Source organism: Ambystoma mexicanum, chromosome 1p, assembly GCF_040938575.1.
Source record: "Ambystoma mexicanum isolate Mex_15411 chromosome 1p, UKY_AmexF1_1, whole genome shotgun sequence".
Classification (NCBI taxonomy): domain Eukaryota; kingdom Metazoa; phylum Chordata; class Amphibia; order Caudata; family Ambystomatidae; genus Ambystoma; species Ambystoma mexicanum.
In genome coordinates, this window is record NC_090921.1 from 37,914,225 (window position 1) to 37,935,492 (window position 21,268).

Sequence of the window (21,268 nt, forward strand, 5' to 3'; positions counted from 1 at the left end):
TTATCACCAATAACCATTAGCTTATGGCAATGAGTGGCGTTTCCAAACTTCCCCCTACCCTCATCTGTTGAGAGAGAGACAAAGAGACACACACACAGAGGGTCGGTCTGTAGTGGCACTATGAGAAACTTAAAAGGGGCTACCTGTAGGTGGCCGGCCATATGAGAACTGGTAGAACACCAGTTTGTAATACCCTTTTCGTGTGGCTCTTGCTTTGCCATGTCACGATATGCTATATTTGGTTTCGGATCTGTCTGCGCCCCTCACCAACCTGCCCATTGAGGTCTGACTGTTCCCAACAATAACACTAAAATTCTATGTTCAAACCCACAAAACACATACAAACTAAGCCAGCTACACTCGCATACTGAACACTCCTGTCAAAAGAAATCAAAGATCAGAACACTAAAACCAACTTACCACACCTCAGGCCAATGCATCCTAGCACCAGAAGCACATCATCTCCCCTTCAAGTACAACCCCCCCCCCCATACAAGACCTAGAAAACTGTCCAAGATGCAGAGCTTGCAGTACTTCCTGTCTGCCGGCATCAACAAAACAGAGGAGCTACCTTGCATTTCCCCTCACTAACAACCATCACTCATTCAGATCTGCAAGAATTCCTGGTTAGCAGTGCCAGCTCCATAGTGTTTACAGAAGAGAGGAAGAGAACGCAGATCTCCCAAAAACACTGAGGTTATTGGTGTGGAGGCCCGCTATGTGGCATCAAGCCAGCCCCCTCAGTGCCATGGGCATCAGCACCGCAGTGGGAGGCCCAGTGCCTGAGGTGTTTGCCGGGGAACACCAGTCTTCTATACGGGCAGGACGGAACTGGAAAGAGGTCGCCATGGCATGCAGGCCCGTGCTCACACTGTGTGGGCCTGCAGGCCTAAATGAGACACAGGCTCAGTCGTTGCATTCTTGGAGTCTGCAGCCGGTCTGTCTCACAAGCCTGCAGTTGCACCTTTTAGTAGCTCGCGCCATGGTGCAGACAAGGCCCATCTCAAAAGGGCAACACACTTGGGAGGGTCACACACCACAGTTAAAAATGCAACCCTGAGAGACTCCCAGAAGCTAGACTGCCAACACTACACACAGGCAAGATGGTTAGGGCAGATTCTCCTCTAGGTATGTGCATGCCAAGGAAGCAGTTTGCTGAAAGACTCTTGGAAATTAACCAGGAGGTTTCCTATCGTCGTGAAATCCCAGTCCTTTTAGGAAGGTGCCAGGCAGCTCCGCATTCTGACACTTGGAAATAGCTGGTACTTCTGGCTTGCAGAGCTGGCAGGTCACAGGGGCTGCATGCAGCAAGGGTGGCTGTGGCAACCACATGTACTCACCTTTCCCAGTGTGGATCCTGGATGGAAATCCCAGTCCTTTTAGGAAGGTGACAGGCAGCTCCGCATTCTGACACCAGGAAATAGCTGGTACTTCTGGCTGGTAGGTCACATGGGGGTCACAGGGGCTGCATGCAGCAAGGGTGACTGTGGCAACCACATGCACTCACCTTTCCCAGTGTGGATCCTGGATGGAAATCCCAGTCCTTTTAGGAAGGTGCCAGGCAGCTCCGCATTCTGACACCAGGAAATAGATGGTACTTCTGGCTGGTAGGTCACATGGGGGTCACAGGGGCTGCATTCTGCACTGGTGGCTGCTGCAACCACATGCACTCACCTTTCCCAGTGTGGATCCCGGATGGAAATCCCAGTCCTTTTAGGAAGGTGCCAGGCATCTCTGCATTCTGACACCAGGAAATAGCTGGTACTTCTGGCTTGCAGAGCTGGCAGGTCACAGGGGCTGCATGCAGCAAGGGTGGCTGTGGCAACCACATGTACTCACCTTTCCCAGTGTGGATCCTGGATGGAAATCCCAGTCCTTTTAGGAAGGTGACAGGCAGCTCTGCATTCTGACACCAGGAAATAGATGGTACTTCTGGCTGGTAGGTCACATGGGGGTCACAGGGGCTGCATTCTGCACTGGTGGCTGCTGCAACCACATGCACTCACCTTTCCCAGTGTGGATCCTGGATGGAAATCCCAGTCCTTTTAGGAAGGTGCCAGGCAGCTCCGCATTCTGACACCAGGAAATAGCTGGTACTTCTGGCTTGCAGAGCTGGCAGGTCACAGGGGCTGCATGCAGCAAGGGTGGCTGTGGCAACCACATGCACTCACCTTTCCCAGTGTGGATCCTGGATGGAAATCCCAGTCCTTTTAGGAAGGTGCCAGGCAGCTCCGCATTCTGACACCAGGAAATAGCTGGTACTTCTGGCTTGCAGAGCTGGCAGGTCACAGGGGCTGCATGCAGCAAGGGTGGCTGTGGCAACCACATGCACTCACCTTTCCCAGTGTGGATCCTGGATGGAAATCCCAGTCCTTTTAGGAAGGTGCCAGGCAGCTCCGCATTCTGACACCAGGAAATAGCTGGTACTTCTGGCTTGCAGAGCTGGCAAGTCACAGGGGCTGCATGCAGCAAGGGTGGCTGTGGCAACCACATGCACTCACCTTTCCCAGTGTGTATCCTGGATGGAAATCCCAGTCCTTTTAGGAAAGTGCCAGGCAGCTCTGCATTCTGACACCAGGAAATAGCTGGTACTTCTGGCTTGCAGAGCTGGCAGGTCACAGGGGCTGCATGCAGCAAGGGTGGCTGTGGCAACCACATGCACTCACCTTTCCCAGTGTGTATCCTGGATGGAAATCCCAGTCCTTTTAGGAAGGTGCCAGGCAGCTCCGCATTCTGACACCAGGAAATAGCTGGTACTTCTGGTTTGCAGAGCTAGCAGGTCACAGGGGCTGCATGCAGCAAGTGTGGCTGTGGCAACCACATGCACTCACCTTTCCCAGTGTGTATCCTGGATGGAAATCCCAGTCCTTTTAGGAAGGTGCCAGGCAGCTCCGCATTCTGACACCAGGAAATAGCTGGTACTTCTGGCTTGCAGAGCTGGCAGGTCACAGGGGCTGCATGCAGCAAGGGTGGCTGTGGCAACCACATGCACTCACCTTTCCCAGTGTGGATCCTGGATGGAAATCCCAGTCCTTTTAGGAAGGTGCCAGGCAGCTCCGCATTCTGACACCAGGAAATAGCTGGTACTTCTGGCTTGCAGAGCTGGCACGTCACAGGGGCTGCATGCAGCAAGGCTGGCTGTGGCAACCACATGCACTCACCTTTCCCAGTGTGTATCCTGGATGGAAATCCCAGTCCTTTTAGGAAAGTGCCAGGCAGCTCTGCATTCTGACACCAGGAAATAGCTGGTACTTCTGGCTTGCAGAGCTGGCAGGTCACAGGGGCTGCATGCAGCAAGGGTGGCTGTGGCAACCACATGCACTCACCTTTCCCAGTGTGTATCCTGGATGGAAATCCCAGTCCTTTTAGGAAAGTGCCAGGCAGCTCTGCATTCTGACACCAGGAAATAGCTGGTACTTCTGGCTTGCAGAGCTGGCAGGTCACAGGGGCTGCATGCAGCAAGGGTGGCTGTGGCAACCACATGCACTCACCTTTCCCAGTGTGTATCCTGGATGGAAATCCCAGTCCTTTTAGGAAGGTGCCAGGCAGCTCCGCATTCTGACACCAGGAAATAGCTGGTACTTCTGGTTTGCAGAGCTGGCAGGTCACAGGGGCTGCATGCAGCAAGTGTGGCTGTGGCAACCACATGCACTCACCTTTCCCAGTGTGTATCCTGGATGGAAATCCCAGTCCTTTTAGGAAGGTGCCAGGCAGCTCCGCATTCTGACACCAGGAAATAGCTGGTACTTCTGGCTTGCAGAGCTGGCAGGTCACAGGGGCTGCATGCAGCAAGGGTGGCTGTGGCAACCACATGCACTCACCTTTCCCAGTGTGGATCCTGGATGGAAATCCCAGTCCTTTTAGGAAGGTGCCAGGCAGCTCCGCATTCTGACACCAGGAAATAGCTGGTACTTCTGGCTTGCAGAGCTGGCACGTCACAGGGGCTGCATGCAGCAAGGGTGGCTGTGGCAACCACATGCACTCACCTTTCCCAGTGTGTATCCTGGATGGAAATCCCAGTCCTTTTAGGAAAGTGCCAGGCAGCTCTGCATTCTGACACCAGGAAATAGCTGGTACTTCTGGCTTGCAGAGCTGGCAGGTCACAGGGGCTGCATGCAGCAAGGGTGGCTGTGGCAACCACATGCACTCACCTTTCCCAGTGTGTATCCTGGATGGAAATCCCAGTCCTTTTAGGAAGGTGCCAGGCAGCTCCCCATTCTGACACCAGGAAATAGCTGGTACTTCTGGTTTGCAGAGCTGGCAGGTCACAGGGGCTGCATGCAGCAAGGGTGGCTGTGGCAACCACATGCACTCACCTTTCCCAGTGTGGATCCTGGATGGAAATCCCAGTCCTTTTAGGAAGGTGCCAGGCAGCTCCGCATTCTGACACCAGGAAATAGCTGGTACTTCTGGCTTGCAGAGCTGGCAGGTCACAGGGGCTGCATGCAGCAAGGGTGGCTGTGGCAATCACATGCACTCACCTTTCCCAGTGTGGATCCTGGGTGGAAAAGGCAGGATTCAGGGCTGCTGTGACTGAGCAGCTCCCTCCTGCAGAGAGATCGTGCAGCTAAAAATAAACACAAACGAAGCCCAGGACTAACCGGAAGTACTCCCCGCTGTCAAAATGACACCCTTGCACACCGGAAGTAAAAGCGCGATGCACCGGAAGCAGTAAAGGACACTGCTTTGACCTGGAAGAAACTGCGCCGCTATTTCCTGGCCAGGGAAGAGAAGACCCAGTAGCAAGCGATATTTTTGGGATCTTCGTTGTAATGAGGTTGGATGGTCTCATGTGTGGCCTGTGTTTCTCCTTCAGGCCTGTCCAGTCTTTCCGGAGGGAGACCATCCTTGCCCGAGAGTGGGTGACAGTGCCTGTGACAGAGAGCACACAGAGCAGAGGAGCAGACCAAAGCAGCAACAGGCCGATCAGCAGACAGAAGCAGCAGCACGCTGAGGAAGCCAAGCCCCAGGCAGAAGCAGCAGCACACAGAGAGCAGACCAAGCAGCAGCAGGCAGAGGAGCAGACCAAAGCAGCAACACTCCCAGCAGACAGACAGAAGCAGCAGCATGCGAGGGAGCCAAGGCCCAGGCAGAGGCAGCAGCATACAGAGCAGACCAAAGAAACAGCAGGCGATCAGCAGGCAGAAGCAGCAGCACACAGAGCAGACCAAAGAAACAGCAGGCCGAGCAGCAACAGAAAAAGCAGCACGCCGAGGGAGCCAAGCGCCAGGCAGAGGCAGCAGCATGTGGAGCAGACCAAGCAGCAACAGACCGAGCAGCAGGCAGAAGCAGCACACGCCGAGCGCCAGGCAGAGGAGCAGACCAAAGGAGCAACACTCCGAGTAGACAGACAGAAGCAGCAGCATGCGAGGGAGCCAAGCGCCAGGCAGAGGTAGCGGCACACAGAGCAGAGGAGCAGACCAAAGCAGCAACAGGCCGAGCAGCAACAGAAGCAGCAGCACGCCGAGGGAGCCAAGCACCAGGCAGAGGCACACAGAGCAGAGGAGCAGACCAAAGCAGTAACAGGCCGAGCAGCAGGCAGAAGCAGCAGCATGCAAAGCAGCAACAGTCCGAGCAGGAGCACACTGAGCAGAACAAAGCAGCAACACTCGGAGCACACTGAGCAGAACAAAGCAGCACACGCTGAGCGCCAGGCAGAGGTAGCAGCACACAGAGCAGAGGAGCAGACCAAAGCAGCAACACTCCGAGCAGCAGGCAGAAGCAGCAGCACGCCAAGGGAGCCGAACCCCAGCCAGAGGTAGCGGCATGAAGAGCAGAGGAGCAGACAAAAGCAGCAACAGGCCGAGCAGCAGGCAGAAGCAGCAGCACGCCGAGGAAGCCGAGCACCAGGCAGAGGCAGCAGCATGCAGAGCAGACCAAAGCAGCAACAGACAAAGCAGCAGGCAGAAGCAGCAGCACGCTGAGGGAGCCGAGCACCAGGCAGAGGCAGCAGCCCAAAGCAGCAGCACTCCCAGCAGTAGGCAAAAGCAGCAGCACACAGAGCAGACCAAAGCAGCAACAGGCCGAACAGACAGACAGAAGCAGCAGCACGCCGAGGGAGCCGAGCGCCAGGCAGATGCAGCAGCACTCTGAGCAAGAGCACACTCAGCAGAACAAGGGAGCAACACACAAAGGAGCAGACCAAAGCAGCAGCACTCCGAGCAGCAGGCAGAAGCACACAGAGCAGAGGAGCAGACCAAAGCAGCAACACTCCCAGCAGCAGGCAGAAGCAGCAGCACACAGTGCAGACCAAAGCAGCAGCACTCAGAGCAGCAGCACAATGAGCACAACAAAGCAGCAACACACAGATGAGCGGACCAAAGCAGCAGCACTCCGAGCAGCAGGCAGAAGCAGCAGCACACCGAGCAGACCAAAGCAGCAACAGACCGAGCAGCAGGAAGAAGCAGCAGCACGCTGAGCGCCAGATAGAGGTAGCGGCACACAGAGCAGAGCAGCAACACTCCGAGCAGCAGCACTCCGAGCAGCACAAAGCAGCAAAACTCCAAGCAAGAGCACACTCAGCAGAACAAGGCAGCAACACACAAAGGAGCAGACCAAAGCAGCAGCACTCCGAGCAGCAGCACACTGAGCAGAACAAAGCAGCAACACACAGAGGAGCAGACCAAAGCAGCAGCACTCCGAGCAGCAGGCAGAAGCAGCAGCATGCCAAGCGCCAGGCAGACGTAGCGGCACACAGCGCAGAGGAGCAGACCAGAGCAGCAACACTCCGAGCAGCAACACTCCGAGCAGCAGCACTCCGAGCAGCAGCACTCCGAGCAGCACAAAGCAGCAAAACTCTGAGCAAGAGCACACTCAGTAGAACAAGGTAGCAACACACAAAGGAGCAGACCAAAGCAGCAGCACTCTGAGCAGCAACACACTGAGCAGAGCAAAGCAGCAACACACAGAGGAGCAGCCCAAAGCTGCAGCACTCTGAGCAGCAGCACACTGAGCAGAACAAAGCAGCAACACACAGCTTCAGACCAACACAGCAGCACTCCGTACAGCAGCACGCTGAGCAGAACAAAGCAGCAACACACAGAGGAGCAGACCGAAGCAGCAGCACTCCGAGCAGCAGCACTCCGAGCAGCAGGCAGAAGCACACAGAGCAGAGGAGCAGACCAAAGCAGCAACACTCCCAGCAGCAGGCAGAGCAGACCAAAGCAGCAACTGGCAGAAGAGACAGACAGAAGCAGCAGCAGGCCGAGGGAGCCGAGTGCCAGGCAGAAGCAGCAGCACACAGAGCAGAGGACCACCAAAACTCCGAGCAATAGCACTCCGTGCAAGAGCACACTCAGCAGAACAAGGCAGCAACACACAAAGGAGCAGACACAAGCAGCAGCACACTGAGCAGAACAAAGCAGCAACACACAGAGGAGCAGACCAAAGCAGCAGCACTCTGAGCAGCAGGCAGAAGCAGCAGCACACCGAGGAGACCAAAGCAGCAACAGGCCGAGAAGCAGCAGCACGCTGAGCGCCAGGCAGAGGTAGCGGCACACAGAGCAGAGCAGCAGACCAGAGCAGCAACACTCCGAGCAGCAGCACTCCGAGCAGCACAAAGCAGCAAAACTCCGAGCAAGAGCACACTCAGCAGAACAAGGCAGCAACACACAAAGGAGCAGACCAAAGCAGCAGCATTCCGAGCAGCAGCACACTGAGCGGAACAAAGCAGAAACACACAGAGGAGCAGACCAACGCAGCAGCACTCCGAGCAGTAGCACACTGAGCAGACCAAAGCAGCAGCAGGCCAAGCAGCAGGCAGAAGCAGCCGCACGCCGAGTGCCAGGCAGAGGTAGCAGCACACAGAGCAGAGGAGCAGACCAGATCAGCAACACTCCGAGCAAGAGCACACTCAGCAGAACAAGGCAGCAACACACAGAGGAGCAGACCAAAGCAGTACCGTGAAATAATTACAGCTGATCAGTCCACTCTTTACTTCGAAGTAAACAAACATCTCAAAAAAACTAAATCCAAGCAACTCAATGGTCTGAAGAGGAAAGTGGAAAAAAATTTGATTGGGCTTGAGACAGTGTCAGAAACTCTTATCTGCAATCCATTGAAAGTAAAAAAGCTCCTGGAAATAAAAGACTGGATCACCACCATTGACGGAGTAAGAAAACTGAAGCCGCCAAATCTCTTCCTGAAAGCAGACAGAAAACGGGGTTCTCTTACGCGCCAGATAGAGCTATAAGAAGTAACTTCTTAAGACTAAGAGTCAACATCGCTCATTCAGGGGAAATATTGGCCATAAGAAACCAGGGTGACAAAGCTATTGTATTCTGTAGACACTGCAATCCCCCAAGCCATCAATCCCTCAAACACCTGTTAATGGAGTATGAGGGTACCTGGGAAATAGGATCGCAGTTGCTCGGAAGATTCGTGGCAAAAGAAGAAAGCTTAATGTGTGATCAGTTTTGGGATAGACTGATTGCAGGCCAAGAAATTATGCTCACGACTACAATAGTAAAAGTTCTGGAAAAACTCTCTATACTATTGAGCCCTATAGATCTGAAAAAGTCGTAAGACCATAATGAGGGCTGAGCTAGGTTCTTGTCAAGTCACCCATGGCTACTTCTGGTCATCTTTGGTTACTTCCTGGGCTTATAAATTCTTGTTTTTGTAAGATCTTTGTAAAGGTTTTTCATTTAAAACCAAAACAAATAAATAATTGAAATCTTTTTTATTTAAAAAGCAGCAGCACTCCGAGCAGCAGCACACTGAGCAGAACAAAGCAGCAACACACAGAGGAGCAGACCAAAGCAGCAGCACTCCGAGCAGCAGCACTCCGAGCAGCAGCACTCCGAGCAGCAGGCAGAAACAGCAGCACACAGAGCAGACCAAAGCAGCAGCAGGCAGAAGCAGCAGCACGCCGAGTGCCAGGCAGATGTAGCGGCACACAGAGCAGAGGCGCAGACCAGAGCAGCAACACTCCGAGCAGCAGCACAAATCAGCAACACTCCGAGCAAGAGCACATTCAGCAGAACAAGGCAGCAACACACAGAGGAGCAGACCAAAGCAGCAGCACTCCAAGCAGCAACACTCCGAGCAGCAGGCATAAGCAGCAGCACACAGAGCAGATCCAAGCAGCAACAGGCCAAGCAGCAGGCAGAAGCAGCAGCACGCTGTTAGGCGGAAACCTGTGCAGTTCCCTCTGGGACCACTGCAAAAGGTTTAGGACTACAGATGTTTGGCAGTAAACCCACTTGGTAGCAGTCTGTACCACACAGATTCACTTGGTAGCTGTGGCTGAGCAGTCAGACTTCCCTCAAGAAGAGTTAGGCAGTATGTGGAGTATACAAAATAGGGCAATTTACACAGTAAAACAAGCAAACACGGAACAGAGCTTCGGTGTAAAGATATATAGTTATTTATTTATAAAAACACATCTATGAAAAACACACTGGCACTAATACGGCAAACAACTTCAATCACAATTACTATAAATAAATCAATCCCCCTAACAATAGTTCGACAAGTCTAGGTTCAACGGCACCACTTATTTGCAGACAGAGGTGAATGCTTTAACCTAGATGGCACTCTAGTACTCGTTAGGACGGGAGAGAAAGGCAGGGTATGAAATCAACTCGGTACCAACACTTTTCCGAACAAATGCAAGGCAAGTAAGGCAGGGTCTACTGTAGATGGCAAAGTTCAGAGGCCAGGCCCACTCGGAGAGAGGCAAGGCGATATGTCACAAAAAGTATCACAGTGGAAATGCACTTCGAGTCTTTGTCGCAAATTGTTATAGAAAGATTGGACCAGTTCAGAACAGAAAGTTAAGAAAGCTTGGAGGCGACCCAATGGATAGGCGAGGATTAAGACACCTCACGCTAACCGACACAAGGGAAGCCAGGCGGACACTGTACCTTGTTTGTGGAGAGACAGCTCCGGCGGGGGCAGTTGTTCCTGGTGGTGGATGCAAGTCGGGGCTTTGCCAAGAGAAGAGATGCTCGCGTCGTCGAAGGAAAGTTGAAGATCGTTGCACCACCAGGGAAGAAACCAGCCGCGGAGTGCTCCGTCACAATGCACCACCTTTTGGTCACGGTACGGGTTAGTGGCTATCCGGTTGCCGGGGTGCTCAGCAAGGGCAATTCGACCACTACGCCCTGGAAGCGAAGAAAAAGCAAAGGGGACTGGTTGTTCCCACCAGTCAGGGGAAGAAGACTCTCCTGCCGGGAGCTCTCCTCTGTCGTTGGGAAGTGGTGAGTCGGTTCAGCAGGGCTCCACCGGAGGTGTCGTCGTTGCAGGTCAGCTTTACCCTCGTCGGATTCTTAGGTCCTGTGGCGACTTCTGAAGATCCAGTCCCAAAAGCCCTGCTTTTATGCAGCAAACCCTCATTCATTCAGCCTAGCTGTCAATCAACACACGCTAAGTGGTGAGCGGGGTGGCTCACCACTTGGGCCAATCACACCAGAGTGTGACTTGAGTTGGCAAGGCAACTCAGTCCAGGGTGCCTAAACCCCCTCCCACACCCTCTGTGGTACCCAGATAGAATGGCACCACTTTGGAGGGCCTCTGTGCAGAAGCCCGCCAAACGTGGAACAAAGGGCTCAACCTTTGGTTTATGAGAGACGAACACAGACGCCATTTTAAAAACCGAGTTCTGGCAGAAAATACCAACCGATAGATTTATTTAAGATAAATAAACCGGTGGTATGTTAGAAATTAACGAGAAAAAGTATTAACCTCCAACAATGGGAAGAATCCCATAGAGTTATATTCGGGGCCGAATATAACAAGTAGTTTCCACTGCCACCAGCCAAAACTCGACGAGGGGGGACGGGACAGTGCCCCCTCGAGTAACAGACCCAGGAGTAATCGAATTACCCCTACTAGTACGTCCACAATAGGATGGTTTTGTACTAGCTCTGTTAGTAAATTTAGGTCCAGTAAAGCCAATGGTGACTTTACATGCCCTGGGAGACAGTAGTCAGTCCCAGGGTATGGAGTCTATGGTGGGGATCCTCTAGGACGCCCCAGTGTTACGGCACGGAGGGTGCGTTGTAACACTCATAGAAAAACATATGAGACCCTATGGAGTAAAAGACCCCTTAGCCCATAGAACACATTGACATTCAAAGGAATTACACACATTCATGTCCAAGAGTGGGAGAAAAAGAGTCTCACTCTTGGCAGGATGGAAAAAAACAAACTCCAGCGATCCAGCAAAGCTGCTGGGGGACTCACTAGGTCAGGAAATTCAGCCTAAACAGAGAATTCTCCCTAACACACGCCGAGCCCCAGGCAGAGGTAGTGGCACACAGAGCAGAGGAGCAGACCAAAGCAGCAGCACTCCGAGCAGGAGCACACTCAGCAGAACAAGGCAGCAACACACAGAGGAGCAGACCAAAGCAGCAGCACTCCAAGCAGCAGCACTCTGAGCAGCAGGCAGAAGCAGCAGCACACAGAGCAGACCAAAGCAGCAACAGATTGAGCAGCAGGCAGAAGCAGCAGCACGCCGAGTCCCAGGCAGAGGGAGTGGCACACAGAGCAGAGGAGCAGACCAAAACAGCAGCACTCCCAGCAGCAAGAAGCAGCAGCACACAGAGCAGACCAAAGCAGCAACAGGCGAGCAGCAGGCAGAAGCAGCAGCACGGCAAGGGAGCCTAGCGCCAGGCAGAGGCAGCAGCATGTGGAGCAGACCAAAGCAGCAACAGGCGAGCAGCAGGCAGAAGCAGCAGCACGCCGAGGGAGCCGAGCGCCAGGCAGAGGCAGCAGCACACGGAGCAGAGGAGCACACCAAAGCAGCAGCACTCCGAGCAGGAGCACACTCAGCAGAACAAAGCAGCAACACACAGAGGAGCAGACCAAAACAGCAGCACTCCGAGCAGCAGCACACTGAGCAGAGCAAAGCAGCAACACACAAAGGAGCAGACCAAAGCAGCAGGACTCCGAGCAGCAGCACAATGAGCAGAACAAAGCAGCAGCACACTGAGGAGCAGACCAGAGCAGCAACACTCCAAGCAGGAGCACAGTGAGCAGAACAAAGCAGCAACACTCAGAGCAGCAGACAGAAGCAGCAGCACACAGAGCAGAGGAGCAGACCAAAGCAGCAGCAGGCTGAGCAGCAGGCCGAATCAGCAACACACAGAGCAGAGGAGCAGACCAAAGCAGCAACAGGCCGAGCAGCAGGCAGAAGCAGCAGCACGCCAAGGGAGCCAAGAACCAGGCATAGGTAGCACCACACAGAGCAGGGGAGAAGACCAAAGCAGCAACAGGCTGAGCAGCATCAAACAGAGCAGAGGAGAAGACCAAAGCAACAACAGGCCGAGCAGCAGGCAGAAGCAGCAGCACGTTGAGGGAGCCGAGCGCCAGGCAGAGGTAGCACCACGCAGAGGAGCAGACCAAAGCAGCAACAGGCTGAGCAGCATCAAACCAAGCAGAGGAGCAGACCAAAGCAGCAGCAGGCAGAAGAAGCAGCACACAGAGCAGAGGAGCAGACCAGAGCAGCAACACTCCAAGCAGGAGCACACTGAGCAGAACAAAGCAGCAACACTCCGAGCAGCAGACAGAAGCAGCAGCACACAGAGCAGAGGAGCAGACCAAAGCAGCAACAGGCCGAGCAGCAGGCAGAAGCAGCAGCACACAGAGCAGAGGAGCAGACCAGAGCAGCAACACTCCGAGCAGGAGCACACTGAGCAGAACAAAGCAGCAACACTCCGAGCAGCAGACAGAAGCAGCAGCACACAGAGCAGAGGAGCAGACCAAAGCAGCAACAGGCCGAGCAGCAGGAAGAAGCAGCAGCACACAGAGGAGCAGTCCGAAGCAGCAACAGGCTGAGCAGCAGGCAGCAGCACACCGAGGGAGCCGAGCGCCAGGCAGAGGTAGCACCACACAGAGCAGAGGAGCAGACCAAACCAGCAACAGGCTGAGCAGCATCAAACAGAGCAGAGGAGCAGACCAAAGCAGCAACACTCCGAGCAGGAGCACACTGAGCAGAACAAAGCAGCAACACTCCGAGCAGCAGGCAGAAGCAGCAGAACACAGAGCAGACCAAAGCAGCAACACTCCGAGCAGCAGCACACTGAGCAGAACAAAGTAGCAACACTCTGAGCAGGAGGCGGAAGCAACAGCAGGCCGAGGAAGCCAAGTCCCAGGCAGAGGCACCAGCACACAGAGCAGAGGAGCACACCAAAGCAGCAACACTCCGCGTAGGAGCACACTGAGCAGACCAAAGCAGCAACACTCTGAGCAGCAGGCAGAAGCAGCAGCACACAGAGCAGAGGAGCAGACCAAAGCAGCAACACTCCGAGCACCGGCACACAGAGCAGACCAAAGCAGCAACACTCCGAGCAGCAGCACACTGAGCAGAACAAAGCAGCAACACTCCGAACTGGAGCACACTGAGCAGAACAAAGCAGCAACACTCCGAGCAACAGCATACTGAGCAGAACAAAGCAGCAACACTCCGAGCATCATCACACTAGCAGACCAAAGCAGCAACACTCCGAGTTGGAGCACACTGAGCAAAACAAAGCAGCAACACTGAGCAGCAGGCAGAAGCAAAAACACGCTAAGGAAGCCGAGTCCCAGGCAGAGGCACCAGCACAAAGAGCAGAGGAGCACACCAAAGCAGCAACAGTCTGCGCAGGAGCACACTGAGCAGACCAAAGCAGCAACACTCCGAGCAGCAGGCAGAAGCAGCAGCACCCAGAGCAGACCAAAGCAGCAACACTCCGAGCAGGAGCACACTGAGCAGAACAAACTAGCAACTCTCTGAGCAGGAGCACACTGAGCAGAACAAAGCAGCAACACGCTGAGCAGGAGTACACTGAGCAGAACAGAGCAGCAGCACTCTGAGCAGCAGGAGAGGTAGCAGCACACAGGGCAGAGCTGTGGAGCAGACCAAAGCAGCAACACTCTGAGCAGGAGCAAACTGAGCAGAACAGAGCAGCAGCACTCTGAGCAGGAGCACACAGAGCAGAACAGAGCAACAGCACTCCGAGCAGGAGCACACTGAGCAGAACAAAGCAACAACACTCCGAGCAGGAGCACACTGAGCAGAACAAAGTAGTAACTCTCCGAGCAGGAGCACACTGAGCAGAACAAAGTAGCAACACTCCGATCAGCAGGCAGCAGCACACGGAGCAGAGAAGCAGACCAAAGCAGCAACACTCCGAGCAGCAGGCAGAAGCAGCAGCACACAGAGTAGAGGAGCAGACCAAAGCAGCAACACTCCGAGCAGGGGCACACTGACCAGAACAAAGCAGCAACACTCCGAGCAGCAGACAGAAGCAGCAGCACACAGAGCAGACCAAAGCCGCAACACTCCGAGCAGCAGCACACTGAGCAGAACAAAGCAGCAACACTCCGAGCAGGAGCACACTGAGCAGAACAAAGCAGCAACACTCCGAGCTGGAGAACACTGAGCAGACCAAAGCAGCAACATTCCGAGCAGCAGGCAGAGGCACCAGCACACAGAGCAGAGGAGGACACCAAAGCAGCAACAGTCCGTGCAGGAGCACACTGAGCAGACCAAAGCAGCAACACTCCGAGCAGCAGGCAGAAGCAGCAGCACACAGAGCAGACCAAAGCAGCAACACTCTGAGCAGGAGCACAATGAGAAGAACAAAGCAGCAACAGCCGAGCAGCAGACAGAAGCAGCAGCACACAGAGCATGCAGAGGGAGACAAGCGCCAGGCAGAGGTAACACCACACAGAGCAGAGAAGCAGACCAAAGCAGCAACAGGCTGAGCCGCATCAAACCGAGCAGAGGAGCAGACCAAAGCAGCAGCAGGCAGAAGAAGCAGCACACAGAGCAGAGGAGCAGACCAGAGCAGCAACACTCCAAGCAGGAGCACACTGAGCAGAACAAAGCAGCAACACTCCGAGCATCAGGATTAGCAGTACACAGAGGAACAGACCAAAGCAGCAACAGGCTGAGCAGCAGGCAGAAGCAGAAGCACACAGAGCAGAGGAGCAGACCAGAGCAGCAACACTCCGAGCGGGAGCACACTGAGCAGAACAAAGCAGCAACACTCCGAGCAACAGGCAGAAGCAGCAGCACACAGGGCAGAGGAGCAGACCAAAGCAGCAACAGCCCGAGCAGCAGGCAGCAGCACGCCGAGGGAGCCGAGCGCCAGGCAGAGGTAGCACCACACAGAGCAGAGGAGCAGACCAAAACAGCAACAGGCTGAGCAGCATCAAACAGAGCAGAGGAGCAGACCAAAGCAGCAACATGCCAAGCAGCAGGCAGAAGCAGCAGCACACAGAGCAGAGGAGCAGACCAAAGCAGCAACACTCCAAGCAGCAGGCAGAATCAGCAGAACACAGAGCAGACCAAAGCAGCAACACTCCGAGCAGCAGACAGAAGCAGCAGCAGAGGAGCAGACCAAAGCAGCAACACTCCGAGCAGGAGCACACTGAGCAGAACAAAGCAGCAACACTTCGAGCTGGAGCACACTGAGCAGAACAAAGCAGCAACACTCCGAGCAGGAGCACAGTGAGCAGAACAACGCAGCAACACTCCGAGCAGCAGGCAGAAGCAACAGCATGCTAAGGAAGCCGAGTCGCAGCAGCACACTGAGCAGAACAAAGCAGTAACACTCAGAGCAGGAGCACACTGAGCAGAACAAAGCAGTAACACTCAGAGCAGCAGCACACTGAGCAGAACAAATCAGCAACACTCCGAGCTGGAGCACACTGAGCAGAACAAAGCAGCAACACTCAGAGCAACAGCACACTGTGGAGAACAAAGCAGCAACACTCCGAGCATCATCATACTGAGCAGACCAAAGCCGCAACACTCCGAGCTGGTGCACACTGAGCAGAACAAAGCAGCAACACTCTGAGCAGCAGGCAGAAGCAAAAGCACGCTAAGGAAGCCGAGTCCCATGCAGAGGCACCAGCACACAGAGCAGAGGAGCACACCAAAACAGCAACAGTCCGCGCAGGAGCACACTGAGCAGACCAAAAAAGCAACACTCCGAGCAGAAGGCAGAAGCAGCAGCACACAGAGCAGACCAAAGCAGCAACGCTCCAAGCAGGAGCAAACTGAGCAGAACAGAGCAGCAGCACTCTGAGCAGGAGCACACTGAGCAGAACAAAGCAGCAACACTCCGAGCAGCAGACAGAAGCAGCAGCACACAGAGCAGACCAAAGCAGCAACACTCCAAGCAGCAGCACACTGAGCAGAACAAAGCAGCAACACTCCGAACAGGAGCACACTGAGCAGAACAAAGCAGCAGCATTCCGAGCAGCAGGAGAGGTAGCAGCACAGAGAGCTGAGCTGTGGAGCAGACCAAAGCAGCAACACTCCAAGCAGGAGCACACTGAGCAGAACACAGTAGTAACTCTCCGAGCAGGAGCACACTGAGCAGAACAAAGTAGCAACGCTCCGATCAGCAGGCGGAAGCAGCAGCACATGGAGCAGAGGAGCAGACCAAAGCAGCAACACTCCGACCAGCAGGCAGAGGCAGCATCACACAGAGCAGAGGAGCAGACCAAAGCAGCAACACTCTGCGTAGGAGCGCACTGAGCAGACCAAAGCAGCAACACTCTGAGCAGCAGGCAGACGCAGCAGCACACAGAGCAGAGGAGCAGACCAAAGCAGCAACACTCCAAGCAGCAGCATACAGAGCAGACCAAAGCAGCAACACTCCGAGCAGCAGCACACTCAGCAGAACAAAGCAGCAACTCTCCGAGCAGGAGCACACTGAGCAGAACAAAGGAGCAACACTCCGAGCATCATCACACTGAGCAGACCAAAGCAGCAACACTCCGAACTGGAGCACACTGAGCAGAACAAAGCAGCAACACTCCGAGCAACAGCACACTGAGCAGAACAAAGCAGCAACACTCCGAGCATCATCACACTAGCAGACCAAAGCAGCAACACTCCGAGTTGGAGCACACTGAGCAAAACAAAGCAGCAACACTGAGCAGCAGGCAGAAGCAAAAACACGCTAAGGAAGCCGAGTCCCAGGCAGAGGCACCAGCACAAAGAGCAGAGGAGCACACCAAAGCAGCAACAGTCTGCGCAGGAGCACACTGAGCAGACCAAAGCAGCAACACTCCGAGCAGCAGACAGAAGCAGCAGCACACAGAGCAGACCAAAGCAGCAACACTCCGAGCAGGAGCACACTGAGCAGAACAAACTAGCAACTCTCTGAGCAGGAGCACACTGAGCAGAACAAAGCAGCAGCATTCCGAGCAGCAGGAGAGGTAGCAGCACACAGGGCAGAGCTGTGGAGCAGACCAAAGCAGCAACACTCTGAGCAGGAGCAAACTGTCAGAACAGAGCAGCAGCACTCTGAGCAGGAGCACACTGAGCAGAACAGAGCAACAGCACTCCGAGCAGGAGCACACTGAGCAGAACAAAGCAGCAACACTCCGAGCAGGGGCACACTGAGCAGAACAAAGTAGTAACTCTCCGAGCAGGAGCACACTGAGCAGAACAAAGTAGCAACACTCCGATCAGCAGGCAGCAGCACACGGAGCAGAGAAGCAGACCAAAGCAGCAACACTCCGAGCAGCAGGCAGAAGCAGCAGCACACAGAGTAGAGGAGCAGACCAAAGCAGCAACACTCCGAGCAGGGGCACACTGAGCAGAACAAAGCAGCAACACTCCGAGCAGCAGACAGAAGCAGCAGCACACAGAGCAGACCAAAGCTGCAACACTCCGAGCAGCAGCACACTGAGCAGAACAAAGCAGCAACACTCCGAGCAGGAGCACACTGAGCAGAACAAAGCAGCAACACTCCGAGCTGGAGCACACTGAGCAGACCAAAGCAGCAACACTCCGAGCAGCAGGCAGAGGCACCAGCACACAGAGCAGAGGAGGACACCAAAGCAGCAACAGTCCGTGCAGGAGCACACTGAGCAGACCAAAGCAGCAACACTCCGAGCAGCAGGCAGAAGCAGCAGCACACAGAGCAGACCAAAGCAGCAACACTCTGAGCAGGAGCACAATGAGAAGAACAAAGCAGCAACAGCCGAGCAGCAGACAGAAGCAGCAGCACACAGAGCACGCAGAGGGAGACAAGCGCCAGGCAGAGGTAACACCACACAGAGCAGAGAAGCAGACCAAAGCAGCAGCAGGCTGAGCCGCATCAAACCGAGCAGAGGAGCAGACCAAAGCAGCAGCAGGCAGAAGAAGCAGCACACAGAGCAGAGGAGCAGACCAGAGCAGCAACACTCCAAGCAGGAGCACACTGAGCAGAACAAAGCAGCAACACTCCGAGCATCAGGATTAGCAGCAGTACACAGAGGAACAGACCAAAGCAGCAACAGGCTGAGCAGCAGGCAGAAGCAGAAGCACACAGAGCAGAGGAGCAGACCAGAGCAGCAACACTCCGAGCGGGAGCACACTGAGCAGAACAAAGCAGCAACACTCCGAGCAGCAGGCAGAAGCAGCAGCACACAGGGCAGAGGAGCAGACCAAAGCAGCAACAGCCCGAGCAGCAGGCAGCAGCACGCCGAGGGAGCCGAGCGCCAGGCAGAGGTAGCACCACACAGAGCAGAGGAGCAGACCAAAACAGCAACAGGCTGAGCAGCATCAAACAGAGCAGAGGAGCAGACCAAAGCAGCAACATGCCAAGCAGCAGGCAGAAGCAGCAGCACACAGAGCAGAGGAGCAGACCAAAGCAGCAACACTCCAAGCAGCAGGCAGAAGCAGCAGAACACAGAGCAGACCAAAGCAGCAGCACTCCGAGCAGCAGACAGAAGCAGCAGCAGAGGAGCAGACCAAAGCAGCAACACTCCGAGCAGGAGCACACTGAGCAGAACAAAGCAGCAACACTCCGAACAGCAGGCAGAAGCAACAGCATGCTAAGGAAGCCGAGTCGCAGCAGCACACTGAGCAGAACAAAGCAATAACACTCAGAGCAGGAGCACACTGAGCAGAACAAAGCAGTAACACTCAGAGCAGCAGCACACTGAGCAGAACAAATCAGCAACACTCCGAGCTGGAGCACACTGAGCAGAACAAAGCAGCAACACTCAGAGCAACAGCACACTGTGCAGAAAAAAGCAGCAACACTCCGAGCATCATCACACTGAGCAGACCAAAGCAGCAACACTCCGAGCTGGTGCACACTGAGCAGAACAAAGCAGCAACACTCTGAGCAGCAGGCAGAAGCAAAAGCACGCTAAGGAAGCCGAGTCCCAGGCAGAGGCACCAGCACACAGAGCAGAGGAGCACACCAAAACAGCAACAGTCCGCGCAGGAGCACACTGAGCAGACCAAAAAAGCAACACTCCGAGCAGAAGGCAGAAGCAGCAGCACACAGAACAGACCAAAGCAGCAACGCTCCAAGCAGGAGCAAACTGAGCAGAACAGAGCAGCAGCACTCTGAGCAGGAGCACACTGAGCAGAACAATGCAGCAACACTCCGAGCAGCAGACAGAAGCAGCAGCACACAGAGCAGACCAAAGCAGCAACACTCCAAGCAGCAGCACACTGAGCAGAACAAAGCAGCAACACTCCGAACAGGAGCACACTGAGCAGAACAAAGCAGCAGCATTCCGAGCAGCAGGAGAGGTAGCAGCACAGAGAGCTGAGCTGTGGAGCAGACCAAAGCAGCAACACTCCAAGCAGGAGCACACTGAGCAGAACACAGTAGTAACTCTCCGAGCAGGAGCACACTGAGCAGAACAAAGTAGCAACACTCCGATCAGCAGGCGGAAGCAGCAGCACATGGAGCAGAGGAGCAGACCAAAGCAGCAACACTCCGACCAGCAGGCAGAGGCAGCATCACACAGAGCAGAGGAGCACACCAAAGCAGCAACACTCTGCGTAGGAGTGCACTGAGCAGAACAAAGCAGAAACGCACCGTGCAGCAGACAGAAGCAGCAGCACACAGAGCAGACTATAGCAGCAACACTCCGAGCAGCAGCACACTGAGCAGAACAAAGCAGCAACACTCCGAGCAGGAGCACACTGAGCAGAACAAAGCAACAACACTCAGAGCAAGAAGCAAACGTATTTTGGTGGCCGAAGGCCAACTGTCTCATGTACAGAACGATAGAAATACAGATTTGCGAGCTTGACCAATTTGCGGCCATTTTGCTGTAACAAGGATCGCCATTTTGCTCTCTAACGATTGCTTATTGCTTTCTGTTCAAAACTGCTTCGACGAAAACGTATTCCTGCTTGTTCTGCTCGATTGTTACATTGTTGATTCAAACGTGAAAGAGCAAGGCCGCGAGGCTAACGAGATACTCATGGAAAATACAACATAGACAGCTTCGGAGAGGAGTGCCCAGTCCCCTCCCGAATGTAGCCTTGAAGGAGAGTAGCAGGGCATTTAATCATTTCACAGATGCCAGTCAGTCTCGTTATATGGTAGAAAATGTTAGAATAAAGCAGCTGAAGGCTTGAATTATGCTCTTCTTACGGCCCCCCTCTCCTGAGCCCAGTAGAGCGTGTCGGCTCCCAGGACACGAATAGCAACTCAAAGATAGCACGATCTGGAATGTGACTCTTTCCCCGTATGTAGCTTGCTTGCAAGAACCGAAGCACTGTGTTCTGTTCAACAAAGGAAAGATGTCTCTACACTTGCAATGTTGCATATTGTTGCTAAAATAGATATTTGAAGGTGTCATATTCGTCGAAATTGTCCATCATCAAACCGAGTTCAAAGAAACCCCATAAAGGGCGGTGTTGAATATGTCACAACTGATTGTATGATGTGCATTGTGTATATATGTAAATGATGTACGTTTTTCGCTCTCTTGCGTCTAGACGAGGTCTAGAGATACACGTCATGGGGCGTGAGACCGGGTTGGCCAACTGAGACTATTTGCTTTGCAATAAACCCTAGCTTTTGGGAATACAACCTTGTGTCTGGCGTATGTATCGTGTGTGTTAATTTGCCTTGTTTCCATAACGCGAGGGACCCCTAGGTGCCCCTTTCAAGATGGCGCCCGAATAGGGACCCTCCCCCACTTGTTCCATCGTGTACGTTGTAATAGAGTAAAGGCGGAGGACGGCAAGGACGGGACGATCGAGCCGGGATCAAGAGGTGTTTGGGGTGCCCTGTAGAAGCGATGAGAGATTCCTTTGCAGATATGCACACATCTGATCCCTGATCGACGGACCTGGCCAGAGGACAAGGAGGCGAGGGTCCCGAAATGAGGCATAGCCAAGGAACGCAGAGACAACGTCATTGGTTGCGTCTGTATACGGACGAATTGTGTCCTGGAGGACAAATTGATTTATCAGGTGAGTCATACCCCAATTCGAAATAACCCTGATATTGGTTGAGAGTTGACTTTGCAAAATCAAACGCCCAGAGTAAGGTTGATTAGCCAAGGGAAAGGTTGAAAC

At 54.1% G+C, this 21,268-nt stretch overlaps 1 pseudogene; it reads left to right on the forward strand.

Annotated features, from left to right (window-relative positions):
- The first annotated feature begins 6,076 nt into the window (after positions 1–6,076).
- On the forward strand, positions 6,077–11,963 carry LOC138582132 (micronuclear linker histone polyprotein-like; annotated as a pseudogene).
- Positions 11,964–21,268: the final 9,305 nt, after the last annotated feature.